Raw genomic sequence first — 16,475 nt, 5'->3', positions numbered from 1 at the left:
ATTAAATCCCAATTAAAGCAACAAACTTATATCTTGAGTCAGTGGATATAGGTTCAAAATACATAACGTTTAATATGCTCATCTACATTTTATTAACAAAATAGGATATATTTTTAATAATTAAATGATTTCAGGGCCCAACCCCTGCTTGATCGACACCAGATCTTATGAACACACACTAACTATTTAAGTGTGAGGTCTTTAGCTCTACAAGTCACCAGTTCATATGTCAAGTACGTGGGAGAAGATCTTCAACCGAGCGACTGACAGTGCTGCTCAGTGGACCAAAAGACGACTATGGTCATCCAATACCACAACGAATGGTATCCATGTAGCTTCAATGGGTTATTCCAAAAATTTAGCGATAGTCACAAAAAAACGTATCTACCATATAACTGACCATCGCTAGAGCAAGCCTTGACTTAGGACTGCGTATCGCCAAATGAGGAGAGCGGCAAGAAATGGATGGAGAGAATCGAAGACCGGGCTTATGTCTTGGAATTGATGACTGTAGGTTAATAATGATGATGATGACAAAGATCGTGGCGAATTTTGACTGCTTCAATATAAAATCGTTGCAAAAACTATGCATATGCCACATCCAGTCGTCGTCACTCGAAGGACCCCACCAAGCTGTCAATGTGTCCAGCACGTATGCCCCCTCTTCCCACCTCCGATTCAAACTCACACACCCCCTTTGTTAATACCTTAAGTAACTGTCCAATACAGGGGAACTAAGAGACGTAGATTCTCCTGAAGTTTCAATTTTCCTGACAAAACTCTGTCGGAGAAAAATTGAAAATTCTCTCTTGTTAATCGTAAAAGTTTGATAATGTTGATTGAAAATATTATTTAGGTAGGGGCGAGCTGTTTTTTTACCCAGAGACTGTCATACCTGTAATTCGTGGCAGAATTTATAAATTGACTAGCTGACCCGGCAGACTTCGTAGTGCCTCAATCGATTAATAAAAGAACTAAACTTCTGTATAAAATAAACTTAAATAAAACACATCAAGAAAAAACAAATGTTTGTTTTTATTTAATTCCGAGCATTTTCATATTTATTCAAACCTTTTAAACCTTCTCTGGACTTCCACGAATAATTCAAGACCAAAATTAGCCATATCGGTCCAGCCGTTCTAGAGTTTTAGCGAGACTAACGAACAGCAATTCATTTTTATATATATAGAAGAAGAAGAGTTAGAACGATTGCATTAGGTAAGTTCGTACGTACATTAAAAAATACCTAAAGAACTAAAAATTTGTGGTTTCAACGCTATTTGGATCTTTTTTGTGGTAAAGTCACTATTACGAAGTCTGTACAACTAAAGAAAAGGAAAGTTTGAACTTGATGTTAATTAGATATACCTATAATAATAATAATAAATAATAATAATAACAATAAATAATAAATATTTACTAACAATCACACCACGTTAACTATTCCCGTAATGAGTTCGTAAAGAACTTGTGTTACAGGTACCAGATAACGGAAATAAATGTAAGATTTTTATTATACACATACATATATTTAAGATACATCCATAACCCTGGAAAAGACATTTATATTTATCATACAAATACCTTCCCTTGGCGGGATTCGAACCCGCGACCCCCTTGTGTAGTGACCATGTCACTTACCACTACACCAGACGACCGTTAAACCTATGAAGCTTTGCAATACTGTCCACCTTAGGATGTGGCCAATTCTCAATTCTTTGAAAATACGTCTAATTTGAAGTCATCGTGGCCTAAAGGCTAAGACTAGTGCATTCGTATGAAATGATGCGACGGTATTCAAATCCCACATGGGGCCTAAAAGATAAAACTGGTGCATTCGTATAAAGTGATGCAGCAGTATTCGAGTCCCGCAGGCAGATACCATTTGCTCCAATGAAATACGTACTTAACAAATGTTCACGACTGACATACACCGTGAAGGAATAACATCGAATCCCACATGCAGGTACCAACTGCTCCAATGAAATACGTACAACATGACAAACATTCCTCCATCGATCATCCAAGATTCGCATCGAGAGATGAAAAGCTATTTGGTTTAAGCGACATATAGCTTAATAAGCGACATTTATTTTTGCATTTAAAGGTGCGTATTATTTGGTATTAGCAACAACAGTTCGATGTTTCATTTATTATATTTTTACAAAATCTCCTGTTCAAGAAATGTTCACGATTGACATACACGGTGAAGGAATAACATCGTGTAATAAAAAGTCGCAAAATCATAATTTGCGCAATTACTGGTAGCAGGGGTAGGGGTAGGTAGGCCTTGTGAGTTTGCACGGGTTTGCACTATTTCTACCGTGAAGCAGTAATGCTTTTCAGTTTGTTGCGTAGTGGAGCCATATTACTGATAAAACTGAGACCTTAGAACTCTTGTCTCAAGATGAGTTGCGATATTTACGATGTAGCTGTCTATGGACTCTAGTAACCACTTAACATCAGGTGGGCCATGAGCTCCTCCCACATGGAAGCAGTAAAAACACAATAAATCCTTCACCATGTATTCTCGTCTACAGTTAGGCAGGTTGGTGGTATTTACTCGTGGTATGTACGTGGTACTGATGGCACCTACTTATACACATTACTTTTTATGAGTAGCGATGCTCATCTAACTGACCCTTAAGAAAAATAAGTGCAGCTATTTACTTAGTAAAATCAAAAAGTTTTTTGAAGTTAGTAAAATCAAAAAGTTTTTTTTCTTTAACCGCGTTGAGAGTAAAATTTAATTTGCGACAGATTCGTTACGGCTAGAGAGAAAAGATACAACTTAGGAAGAGTGAGAGTGAGAAAATAGATGGAGCGCCTCGTGAACCACTCGACCGTGGAGAAAGGGAAAGGACAAAGCAAGTTATGTCGTTTCTCTTATACACAGCATTCCCTATTACAAGAGAAATTTGATTTAATAAAAAAGTGAAGAAAACCACAATGCTACACACCGCAAAAGAAGTTTCACTTCTTTCGCCATTTTTTTGTTTTTCAGTTTTTCTTGTTCGGGACGCAGTTTCACCACTAAGAGGGATCATTAAGGAACACAGATTTTGCTTTTCTGTAATAGGCAACTTCTAACACAAAAAAAGTTACAATACAAAATAGTTTCAAATCTGTAGAATTACAACGGCTAGAACTCGGATAAAACAGATCTCTAGCTTAGCACCGAAAATCCATTTGGTAGGTCTGCTTAAAGACACTGATAATAACAGAGGCCAACGAATCCCTTGGCCACTGTGATTTACTTTCAGTACACCTCATCTCATGTGTATAAAGTATCGTGGAAGTTAAAATAATAAGCACTGTACTACTGCTTTACTAGGGCTTTCACAAAATTTACTAAACATCACCAAATTAATACCGATAATTGAACACAGCTTTATTTTATGGCTTTCAACAAAAATACTAGTTCATCCATACTACTTAGAGCCACTGCGTTCATCGACAGTACGTTTCCGGAGGGTTTTTTTGCCACGTACCATCCGGCTATGGAATGAGCTCCCCTCCACGGTGTTTTTCGAGCGCTATGACTGTCCTTCTTCAAACGAGGCTTGTGGAGAGTATTAAGCAGTAGGCAGCGGCTTCGCTCTGCCTTGGCTTGCTGAAGTCCGTGGGCAACGGTAACCATTCACCATCAGGTGGGGCGTATGCTCGTCTGCCTACAAAGGAACAAAAAAAATACTTCTTCAAAGATATTATCGAAAACACATAATAATATAATTATTTCTGAACTTAATTTCAGTTTTCCTTGTTCATTATAACTCGAGAAATACAGTTAATGGTGGTTTTCTTTATGGTTGTAATCGCACGTTTTTTTTTTGTTTTTGCTTAGTTGGTGCCATAAATATCTGCAACGTAAATGCGCCACCCATCTTGAGATATAAGTTCTAAGGTCTCAGCATAGTTACAACGGCTGCCCCACCTATCAAACCGAAACGCGTTACTGCTTCACGGCAGAAATAGGCGGAGTGGTGGAACCCACCCGCGCGGACTCACAAGAGGTCCTACCACCAGTAATTACGCAATATTTTTTTTGCGGGTTTCATTTTTATTACACACTAGCGACCCGCCCTCGCTTCGCTTCGGAAACATTAAAAAACACATGAAACAAAAAAAAACATTAAAAAAAAAATAAAAAAAGTAGCCTATGTTCATCAGGGACAATGTCGGCTTCTAATGGAAAAAGAATTTTTCAAATCGGTCCAGTACTTTCGGAGCCTATTCGAAACAAACAAACAAACAAATCTTTCCTCTTTATAATATTAGTATAGATTCTTATATTCCGTCACAGTAGAAGCCAATCGTGAACATTTTTCATTAGAATAATTGGTACCCGCTTGCGGGATCCGAATAACGTTTCATCGCTAGATACGAACGCACCGGACGTCTTATCTTTTAAGTTACGACGACTTCAATTCTTATTTTTCAGATTACAAAACTGAAAAACATCATTATCAATGTCTTGCCAGCCCTACAGCCTCTAATCAGAACGGCTCATGAATTATTAACAAATAAAAGGGGCCCTCCGCACAGCCCTATGGGACTACAATGTTTTCGTCGTAACAGATATTATATCTTGTTGATAAGCCTTCGTTTTCAAAGGGACGTCCAATTAGAAGTTATTGGACGTGGAAAAGTTCTCAACTGATATAAAGGCTTGCGTCAAATTACATATTATTGTTTTGTAATTATCAACGGTTGAAAATGTTTTGTTATAATATATTTTTGTAGTATGTTTTATGAATGAAGCTGTCTTAATATCGTATAATCGATCCTTGAATTCATCTATTAATATCGATACATACAATAAAGTGTACTCAGTGCAAAGATTTAGTAAATAAAAAATAATCGATTTTACATTGCCTTTTTTTTATTGCCCTTTTAGGCAGACGAGCATACGGCCCACCTGATGGTGAGTGGTTACCATCGCCCATAGACTTCAGGAATGCCAGGGGCAGAGCCAAACCGCTGCCTACCACTTAATACTCTCCGCAAGCCTCTTTTAAGGAAGAACATGTCATAGCGCTCGGGAAACACCGTGGAGGGAGCTCATTCCATAGCCGTTGTTCCGAAAAAAATGTATCTTTTTATATTTAAAAAAAAAACTTTAAAGCCGATCAATCTCAGAATGAACTGAACACGAAAAAACCATTAAAATTCGTCCAAAAAACGTAAATAACCTTCGAAATTTACCGCCGAAAAAACAAGGAATGTTCGGGTATCTGCTTACCGCTAAAGCTTGGCGAGGCGCCAGAGAAAAACAGGCTAGAACTATTAAATATTTACTACACCACTAAACATAGGAATGTGTGCTCTTATGTGCTCTTACCAATCAAAAGAAAAGCTTTTGGGCGCCTATTTGATACCATAAAGATAAATATAACATTGAATATAACTATATTTAAATATATAACTATATATAAATGTAACTATACTGAGACCTTAGCACTTATATCTCAAGGTGGTGGTTCATTTTCGTTGTAGATGTCTATGGCCACCGGTAACCACTTAACACCAGGTGGGCTGTGAGCTCGTCTACCCATCTAAGCAATAACAAAAAAAAAGATTTAAATAACAAATGTAAAAAAAAACACGTTTAAAAAGCAAACCGAACTAAATGATTTCATCCTTTTTTTATCCCATCGATACAGGTCAGGATATTAGAACGAAGTTATAAAATTATTGTACTGTTATACCAAGCTAATTGTAGCTCGTAATTTTATTTATTATATTTATCGTACATTTGTTTACAGGGTCTTTTTGATTTTCTTATGGTGGTAGGAAATAAAAATTAGCCCCGATAAGTAACAATTAAAAAGCAGACGGTTAGCATGGTATGGACACCCGTCCCGATGATGGTCCCGTCATCACCCAGGAAAAATCGGGCACTAAGGTGACGTCTCACCCCTGTGATAGAGAAATAAAATGGGTCAATATCTCATCTGTATATTAGGGCTGTTGCAATTTCAATTTGCTTCATAAGAATGTATTAGTTAAAGCCAAAATTTAATTATACATAATCATTAAGGGAACCTAGATAAGCATTCTATTGGATGTTTCTAACACCAAGAGTATGCTACAAATTCGTTGAGTTCAAAATTTAGATTAAGTTTCTTTGATAAAAGTTTATTCGACTATTATAACTACTCAACACTCTTTGACTGGTACAAAAATTTCATTCTTATGTCTCAAGATACATGTTGAGATCTTTACAGATTTTCCAGTAATCGCTTCAATCCAGATAAGCCTTAATTTAGTCTGCAAATTACATTAAACAACCAAAATATGCACATTCCAAAATAAAGTTCATAAACTTCAATAAGATTATAAAGCAATTATGTTTAATACCTCAAATTAATTTTCCAATATCGAAAAAGTTCTCAAAGAAAATTGACACCCCTAATAAATTAAATGCAATGTCTAAAATGAGCACTCTGCAATCCGTGGACAACTTCGCACTTAAGTACTGTTTTATATAAACTGTGTCGCTGTCACAGTGTTAGACTTTGAACAGTAGTTTATTGAAATTTTAATGAAACAGGTAAAATTATTTGAGACCTATTTCGGCCGCAAAGCAGTTTATTCCGGTTCGAAAGGTGGGGCAGCCGTAAAACTATAGAACTGAGCCTTAGAACTACGTCTCAAGGTGTGGGGCGGCATTAACTTTGTTTGATTTCCGGTAACCACATAACATCAAGCTTTTTTAACCGTCTAAGCAATGAATTTTTTTTTTATAAAAAGTCATCCCAAAATGTACCACGTTTTTTTTATTCCTTTTTTTTGCTTCAGTGGGTATAATAGCTCATGGCCTGGTGTTAAGTGATTACCGGATCCCATAGACATCTACAACGTAAACGTCGCCACCCATGTTGAGACATGAGTTCTGAATCTCAATTTTTACAGTACAACAGCTGCCTCACCCTTCAAATCCAAAAGCACATTAGTGTTCACAGTAGAAATGGGCAGGGTGATGTTACTTACCCATGCGGACTCGTAAGACGTCCTGCCACCAGTTTTTATTGCTACTTTACAAAATTAAGCTTTTAAAAATCCAATTTTTTTTTTTTTTTTTAATGAAAAATTAATTTTCATTTCACGGTATTCTTCCATTACGAGTATTGCCTATCTAGATATTAAATTATGCGAACGTTCCACGTCATTTCGGATCCTCCCGATCCACTAACGGTGCTTTTAGGTACCTCAAGCACCGATCATCGTTCTCGTCGAACCCGTCACTTGCGACGAAGGGCTCGACGAGTAAATTAACCCTCAGACACAGCCCACTGAGTTTCTCGCCGGATCTTCTCAGTGGGTCGCGTTTCCGATCCGGTGGTAGATTCTGCGAAGCACGGCTCTTACTAGGGTTCGTGTTAGCAACGTCGTCAGGTTTGAGCCCCGTGAGCTCACCTACTAGTTAAGGTTAGGCTGATATAGCCTCTCAAGGCTTAGGTAGGAGAAAAAAAAAAGCAAACCTTTTGCATACATTTTTAACGATGGTTAATGATAGGATCCATAATAATTCAACCTCGGCGTGCTTTCCTCACTCTTTACATTCGAGATCTCATTCATTAGTCAATATAGCTATGTATCTTAGATATATATTTTTTTATATAATTTTCTGCAAACTGGAAATCGATTATTATTGTAAGCTGTTTAAGCTGTCTATTGTTTAATAGCATGTTGAATAGCGTTGTTGTCGTTCCCGACGTTTTGGAAGTCGACTCAAACTGAACCTACTGTCGCGGATATAAACTGCGCTAAAATCTTCCTAAAAGTAGCAGGTATTAAAAACAAATTAATCAACGTTCGAGACAAAGCAATTAATTAAAGTGAGGTGTTTTAATTATAATTGTTTACAAGTCGGCGGCGTGGGCTCGACGCTTACGTCACAATATTAATTCCCTTCAAGGAAACTCCTTGATGTCACAACATGAAACTTCTGAAACTTTACAACGCTTGGTGAGCTTAATGGATTCTAATATAATAATTACTGGAATTTTTTTCCGTTTTTGAGGCATGAAGTGAAAGTATCCATCGTAATAACCTCAATACCTGATATAGACAACATAGTGGTACACATTACACCTGGCATCACGAGCCCTGTATCTCCTTATTGAAAACTTGACTTCGGCTTAGCCATGAGCGAATCTTTATTTTCATTTCATTTTTGGAAAACTAACAGTAACATAGCAGTCATTAAGCTAAATGTCCAAACATCGATATGTTTTCGCATGTAGACTACGAAAGAGTGAGAGAGAGAGAGAGAGAGAGAAAGGAGACGCATTAAAACAAAGTTTTAAAACAGAGAAACACGTTCTCTTTTAAATATTAAAATCTTGTCTTCTAGAAGTAAGTAAGTGAAGATAATAATTAATAAAGAAATCAACTGAGTCCACCATGGTCGAGTCTACTTCAAACCCTTCGAACCTCTGGAAGTGCTTCGCCAGAAAGGCGATCCTCGAAAATATTGGGGACTTAACGAATGCTTCTATGTCTACATCGTCAGCGCAACCACGATCACTCTGACAAGTGTCCGACTAAACGGCAGTAAATCATAATATTGTAGATCAATTATATTGCGCAATTATATTGGGCGAATTGCGAAGGCTATTGACTGTTTAGGATTAATAAAGCCCACTGAGTTTCTCGCCGGATCTTCTCAGTGGGACGCGTTTCCGACGCGTTTTCGCCCTAAGCACGTCATTACGGATCCTCCCGATCCATTAACGGTGCTTTTAGGTACCTCAAGCACCGGTCAGCGTCCTCGCCGAACCCATCGCTTGCGACGAAGGGCTGATAGACACAGCCCACTGAGTTTCTCGCCGGATCTTCTCAGTGGTAGATTCTGTGAAGCGCTGCTCTTGCTAGGACCAGTGTTAGCAACACTTCCGGCTTGAGCCCCGAAAGCTCATCTATACGCTAGGGTAACGCTGATTGAGCCTCTCAAGGCTATTAGCATAGGAAAAAAACCGATTAATATTGAATATTGTGCAATGATTGAACGAAAGTTTTGCGCTAGTTTAATTTTAATAGCACAATACTTTTTCATTGCATCATTTAGGGTCAGTATTGCGCAATATTTTTCAGTGTGTGGTTCGTCTTGACAAGGACTACACGCGCTGACATTGTGCAGTTTTATACTATTGTGGAGTACAATTATTGATCGTTTGGATTCAGAGCGCCTTTCAATCTTATTGTAAAATAAAATGTATTGTACAAAGTTAATGTTGGTCTCGGAGCCGCCTAAGACGAAATAAGTGTAAAGAAGAATGCAGCAACTTTACCATATTATTTGACAATTTCACAGCACGAACAAAATAAGAGTTTTCTCTGTAGCTGCAAGCCCCATGTGGGATGTCAAATACGAACTGCCTTAATGCTCTATTCTCAAATTTCGGGAAGTAATTCTTAGACAAAGTCTTCTTCTTTTTCTTCATCTTATCCCACTAGGTGGGGTCGGCACAGTTAATTTTTCTCTTCCATTCTCTTCTGTCATTCACACACATGTCCTTCTTCAAACGAGGCTTGTGGAGAGTATTAAGCGGTAAGCAGCGGCTTGGCTCTGCCCCATGGCATTGCTGAAGTCTATGATACGGTAACCACTCACCATCAGGTTGGCCGTATGCTCGTCTGCCTACAAGAGCAATAAAAAAATAAAAACCCTCTATCCATGTCTTCTTCGGTCGACCTCTTTACCCTCAACTTTGCACTACCATTTCCATACATATCCTAGTCATATGCATCTTCTCTATACGCATCACATGTCCATAACACGCTAACCGTCCGTTCTTTAATTTGTTGATTACCGGGGCTACTTTCACACTTCCTCAGATAGGATAGGTCTTAGACAAAGTAATGCCACAAAAACAAAATTATTAAAAAAAATTGTACGATTTTTTTAATACAACCAACCGTTAAGGACCACTTGCGCATGACAAAGGAAGCAGACAGTCCTTTAAAAAATAAACATGTCGCATCTGACATTTATACAATTAATAACTTTGTACATGGGGCCACGAAAAACGCGATACCATGTCCCACAAAAGGATGTTATACAGGATGCTGTCTTCGTTTTAGAAGATCGCGTCTAATCACTGTCGAATAAATAAATAGCACTGAACGATATACCTTACGAGAAAAGAAGAATAAATCGACTAAAATAATCATAGAATCGCATCCAAAAGACATTAAAAGAAATAAGCATTGATTGACATGTAGTGGGTTAAACCAGTAGCCGGTCTCAATGTGTAACTGAGAATACCACCAATGTACCTTAGCTTGCTGAAGAGCGGTGGCATTGAACCTAGCGGTCTAGGGTTCTGCTAAGCCAACAGCAGGAAGGTCGTGAGCTCAGATGTTCATTCAATGCAATGCAAATGAAAGATGTTTATAAAAAAACTAGCCTTAATTTAGACTAAAAAGTTTAGCCATCGCGGGAAGGCCGGCAGATGTGAAGCATTGATATTAATTTGTAGAGGTATAAGGGCATAAAAGGATAGTTTACGACAGGAAATTCATGTGGCTTAATGAAAAATAAAATATTAGTATAAGAAACAAGCGCTTTCGCGTGACGACGCTTATAACTAGTCAGGTCATAAGTATTATCACACAGTAAAACTTTTCTTTTAGAATGCTGGCCACAAAAAAGTTTATTGAATTCGAATTTCGAATTGTTCATGAAAATAAAAATGTATACTTTTAGAATTTTCACTCATTTTTAAATATGGAGTGGACGCTTAAAGAAGACCTTGTTGCAGCTATTGCGTTGCATCGTTGCGGTTACGCACCAATTCAAATTTTTAACATACTGAAAAATTTGAATATAACCAAAAGATTCGTTTATCGTACCATCAAACGATATAGTGAAGACTCTAGTGTAGATGACAGGTCAAGAAGTGGTCGCCCTCGGTCTGTTAGGACTCCAGCAGTTATAAAAGCTGTGAAGGCGCGAATTCAAAGAAATCCCAAACGTAAGCAGAAACTGTTGGCCCTTCAGATGGGGTTAAGCAGAACCACGGTGAAAAGGGTGTTAAATGAAGACTTAGGGCTTCGGGCATATCGAAGAAAAACAGGACATCGTTTGAATGCTCGTCTAATGGACCTGAAACTGAAGAGATGCCGCGCTTTGTTGAAGCGGTACGCGGGAAAAAAATATCGGGAAATTCTTTTTTCGGATGAAAAAATTTTTACCGTAGAAGAGAGCTACAACAAACAAAATGATAAGGTGTACGCACACAGTAGTGAAGAAGCAAGCAACCGTATTCCGCGTGTCCAACAAGGTCATTTTCCATCCTCGCTCATGGTATGGTTGGGAGTTTCTTATTGGGGCTTAACAGTGGTACATTTTTGTGAGAAAGGTGTAAAAACGAATGCAGTTGTGTATCAAAATACAGTCCTGACGAACCTTGTCGAACCTGTTTCTCATACCATGTTCAATAACAGGCACTGGGTATTCCAATAAGATTCGGCGCCAGCTCATAGAGTGAAGAGCACACAAGACTGGCTGGCGGCGCGTGAAATCGACTTCATCCGGCACGAAGACTGGCCCTCCTCCAGTCCAGATTTGAATCCGTTAGATTACAATATATGGCAACACTTGGAGGAAAAGGCGTGCTCAAAACCTCATCCCAATTTGGAGTCACTCATGACATCCTTGATTAAGGCAGCCGCCGATATTGACATGGACCTCGTTCGTGCTGCGATAGACGACTGGCCGCGCAGATTGAAGGCCTGTATTCAAAATCACGGAGGTAATTTTGAATAAACTTTAGTGTCATAAAAATCTATGTTTTGTTAAGTTCATTTTGGTATATGAATGGTTACATAATGAATAAACTTGTTTCAATTATTTTACATTAAACATGTGACAGAATTTATGACCTGACTAGGTAAATATGTAAAGAAAAACCTTTATCATTTAAAACGTTTAAAAGTTTAAAAAAAGATTTTTCTTAGACGGAACCAGTCACCTGTATGTCATTCAGTAAAAAGAAAGCTGAGTTTTGTATAGTATGCTATACTGTATACTGTACATACTATAAAGCATACTGTTTAATTTTTCATATATATATTTTTTTAAAAGAGATATATCACAGAAAACGTAATTAAGTATTTTATTGTTCACTAATTCTAAAGTATTCCATATCATTATAAGTATACTATCATGTAGGACGGCAACGCGTCACCACGGCAAGCGTCGCCATGCCAGCAATCGGTTTCACATCAAAGTTGCTTTGAATGAATTGAAACATACTAAGAATGCATGCATCACTACTTTTCACAATTTACAAACAACTATTACAGCAAACAAAATATAATACATGACAATTAGCGCAGGCTCGGTGAAAATATATTTCTACCCGCAAAACAATTTCAATAAAGTTCATGAGGAAAAAAGGAATTCTTTTTTGGTGGCCACACCGGAAGGTCCCGGGTCATTAGTTCACGTTAACGCGCGGCGAGTGTGTGTGACAAGTCATCTGACACTCGTCATTTAGTGCCAACATGGGTCCGTTTCAACAATTACTAAATTTTGAGGGTATTTAAAAATGAAGATCGCACCCGCGTTAGTGCGTTCGTAATGAAGGTCAGAAATGTATTTGGCTAAATTAGTAGCTGTTTATTACTTATTATTATTTATCTTATTTACCTCAACTACTCAGTTCAGAAAAGCAAATTGATATATTCCAGAGAAGAATTAGTAGAATCATGAACAATCCTGTACTACTCACAAAACTTAAGGCTTTTTTTTTAATTGCCTAGATGTGTGGACGAGCTGTGGGCTGTGAGCTCGTACACCCATCTAAGCAATAAAAAAAAGGTTTCCAAACCAACCAAATCAGAGTTTTAATTATACAATTTTATTTAACGTGGAAAAGCAATTTCCTAAGCGCGTCTTTGAGGATACAAATGGAGTAACATTCTTCTCATAACACGCCTGGATGAGCGCTTCAAGCAGAGCCACCTTTTTTCGAGCTATTTGCCTGATTCATCGTAAATGTGGCGTGTTTTAAAAGTAAACCGCATGATTTAATATCCGCTAGGGGTTCCGCATTTACTATTTTTAATTTATTTAATATGAAGTCGTCGTGGCCTAAAGGATAAGACGTCCGGTGCGTTCGTGTTGAAGCGATGCACCGGTGTTCGAATCCCGTTGGCGGGTACCAATTTTTCTAATGAAATACGTACTTACCAAATGTTCACGATTGACTTCCACGGTGAAGGAATAGCATCGTGTAATAAAAATTAAGCCCGCAATATTATAATTTTCCTAATTACTGGTGATAGGACCTCTTGTGAGTCCGCGCGGGTGGGTACCATCACCTTATCTATTTCTACCGTGAAGCAGTAATGCGTTTCGGTTTGAAGGGTGGGGTAGCCGTTGTAACTATACTTGAGACCTTAGAATTTATATCTCAAGGTGAGTGGCGCATTTACGCTGTGGATGTCTATGGGCTCCAGTAACCATTTAACACCAGCTCGTCCACCCACCTAAGCAATAAAAATAAAAATAAAAAAAATACTTAACAGAATGGCGTCAGCGGCGCTAACGTCATCATTTTAAAAACACCATGGAACAAGCCCACTCCGTCATACCTTATTCGAATAATAACATTTATTTTAGAAAATCTACAAGAAAAAAGAAAAAACCGGGATATTTTATTTATTAAATTTTACACGTCATACCACCCTAAGAGTAAAGTCGTTAACAGAAGTTGAAGCTTCTGTAATGGCCGTGTGTATCGGGTATTACCCCGTTATATATGAAATCATATTTCTAAACTCTCCCCCGAAAGATCCTGTTTAATAAATAGCTTGAAAAGAAATCCGACGTCGACTAACTGATCTTCGCAGAATCTTCTGAATAATCTGTTAAATTTCAAAGTGAGGCCATTTGAATATTTCTGTAATTGCCGTTTATTTATCTATTCAAAATATCTCATCTTTATACTGGTGGTAGGACCTCTTGTGAGTCCGCACAGGTAGGTACAACCACCCTGCCTATTTCTGCCGTGAAGAGTAATGCGTTTCGGTTTGAAGGGTGGGGCAACCGTTGTAACTATACTTGAGACCTTAGAACTTATATCTCAAGATGTGTGGCGCATTTACGTCGTTGGTGTCCATGTGCTCCAGTAACCACTTAACACCAGGTGGTCTGTGAGCTCGTCCACCCATCTAAGCAATAAAAAAAAATCTCACACCTGGGATCCTTTGATGCCAGACCCCAAATTTCAGAATTTCGTAAAATCTGTGAGGTTCAGAAGGTCACCAGTTTGGGCGTGGTGACATACCACTACCTCACACCCGCCGCGTACATGCCGATGCTTAATCAGACAACGCAACTGCTGTGCGAGTTATATTTAACGTGATTTGAAAATCTTATATTTACTTCGTTTTTACCAAGTAATAGACGTAATTGAATACACGAGTGGATGAGTGGATGAAATTCATACCTGCAAAAATTATAATTTGCGTAAATACTGGTGGTAGGACCTCTTGTGAGTCTGCACAGATAGGTACCACCACCGTGTCTATTTCTGCCGTGAAGCAGTAATGCGTTTCGATTTGAAGGGCGGGACAGCCGTTGCAACTATACTGAGACCTTAGAACTTGTATCTCAAGGTGGGTAGCGGCATTGACGTTGTAGATTTCTATGGGCTCCGGTAACTTAACACCAGGTGGGCTGTGAGCTCGTCCACCTATCTACGCAATAAAAAAATAATTAAAACGTTCCGGTAATCACTTAACATCGGATCAGTGGGCTCGCCGTTCCATTTTAAACAATGAAAAAGTAATTTAGATAAAAAAATAAGAATGCATTAAGCGAAATCCATCTAAATTAAAAATCTCCTTCCGAATCGCGCTACATTAAACCTTGCACCAGGCTCCCGCGAATTTCCCCAAGGACTTAGGCTTTCTTGCTTAAATTAAAAAGCTTCCCCTTAATAATAACCGCATACGAAGAAAGGTATTTCCCGTTATCGCTGACTGGTTGCATTTTTTTAATTAGTCATTGCGTTTTTTTAATATGTGAAGGACTAGGAACTCGCCCCGACTTCGGTCGGGTAGCAAACCATTATTTCCGCTAAAAAACTCAACTCATAATTGACTTGTAAAATACAAATGTTTAACAGCAATTAAATAGCAAACCGAGGTAACACTTAAATATTTGAATATTTCTTTTCCTCTGTCGATATTGTATCTTTTCGTCACTATGCGTTGATTATAAAATATTGATACTGAAATTTAATAAATCATAATCAAAATTACTTTGATTGTTTAAGATCGCGTATTTTATTATCAAAAGTAGTTTTAATAATGTCCACGATTTGCGCAAAGCTATATAAAATTTAATAGATCATTTTAAGAATAATAAATCCGTAGTGCATCGTTTTCATAAAATTCGCACGCTAGCAAAATTCTCAAAAGGTATGAGCTCTCCGATGATAACTGCAATGATCATAGTCTCATTTGATTCAGATACGATATAGCCATAACAGTTATACACTTTTTTCTCATAGACCACTCAGTGCATTCGTGAAAATCGTATGAAAATTTTGAAGTTCACCGTGTTCAGACAGACCGACAAACCTGAGAGGTTTTGTTTCATAATATCTAGTGATACCGATGACAATAGTGCTATAGCTCCTATATTTGAATCCGTGACAATAATTATGACAATGATTGTGACGGTTTTTCTGAGCTCACTGACTGATACACGAAACTTCGAAGTATGTTACAAAGCTACACTTCAAAGCTTCTTCTTCTTCTTTCTAGCGTTTTACGGTTCTAGTGCCAGGGTCTACTTTCCTACTTAAGCTCCTCCTCCACTTTGCCTGGTCTTCGGCATCCTTGTGAGTGAGGTTATCCTCCTCCATATCCGCCTTTACCGCATCCAACCAACGTTTCTTGGGCCTAAAGTGGAAAGTTTTCCAAAGTAAAAAAATGTTTTTTTTGCCCTCGTAAGCATACGGCCCACCTGATGGTGAGTGGTTACCGTTGCCCATGGACTTCAGTAATGCTAGCAGGGGCAGAGCCAAGCCGCTGCCTACCGAAAAAACCTATGGACTGAAAAAAAATCGAATAAAAAAAACAACAATTTGAAAAACTAACACCAGAAAAACAAAGGAGAAAGAAAAAAAATTGAATTCACATTCACGTAATCAATATATTATGTAACACGTGGCGCGTACATCGCGACAATCTGTAGTTGATTTTACGTATTACAAAAATCACCGATTCACATATTCAGACTTCGACGCCTTTGTGGCTCGTCCAATAGGGCTTGGATAATACGGGAAACTATATCAGTCAGGAACGCTTGTGATGTATAATATTTTTAATTTGACTAGGAACGTAGTCAACATTTAAACCATGCATCAGTCCGCTGAGTTTCCCGCCGGATCGTCTCAGCGAGTCGTGATTTACTGGTAGTAGGACATCTTGTAAGTCCGCACAGGTAG

The sequence above is a fragment of the Bombyx mandarina genome, chromosome A1 (assembly GCF_030267445.1).
Source record: "Bombyx mandarina strain Sakado chromosome A1, ASM3026744v2".
Lineage (NCBI taxonomy): Eukaryota > Metazoa > Arthropoda > Insecta > Lepidoptera > Bombycidae > Bombyx > Bombyx mandarina.
This window is presented reverse-complemented; position numbering follows the sequence as displayed.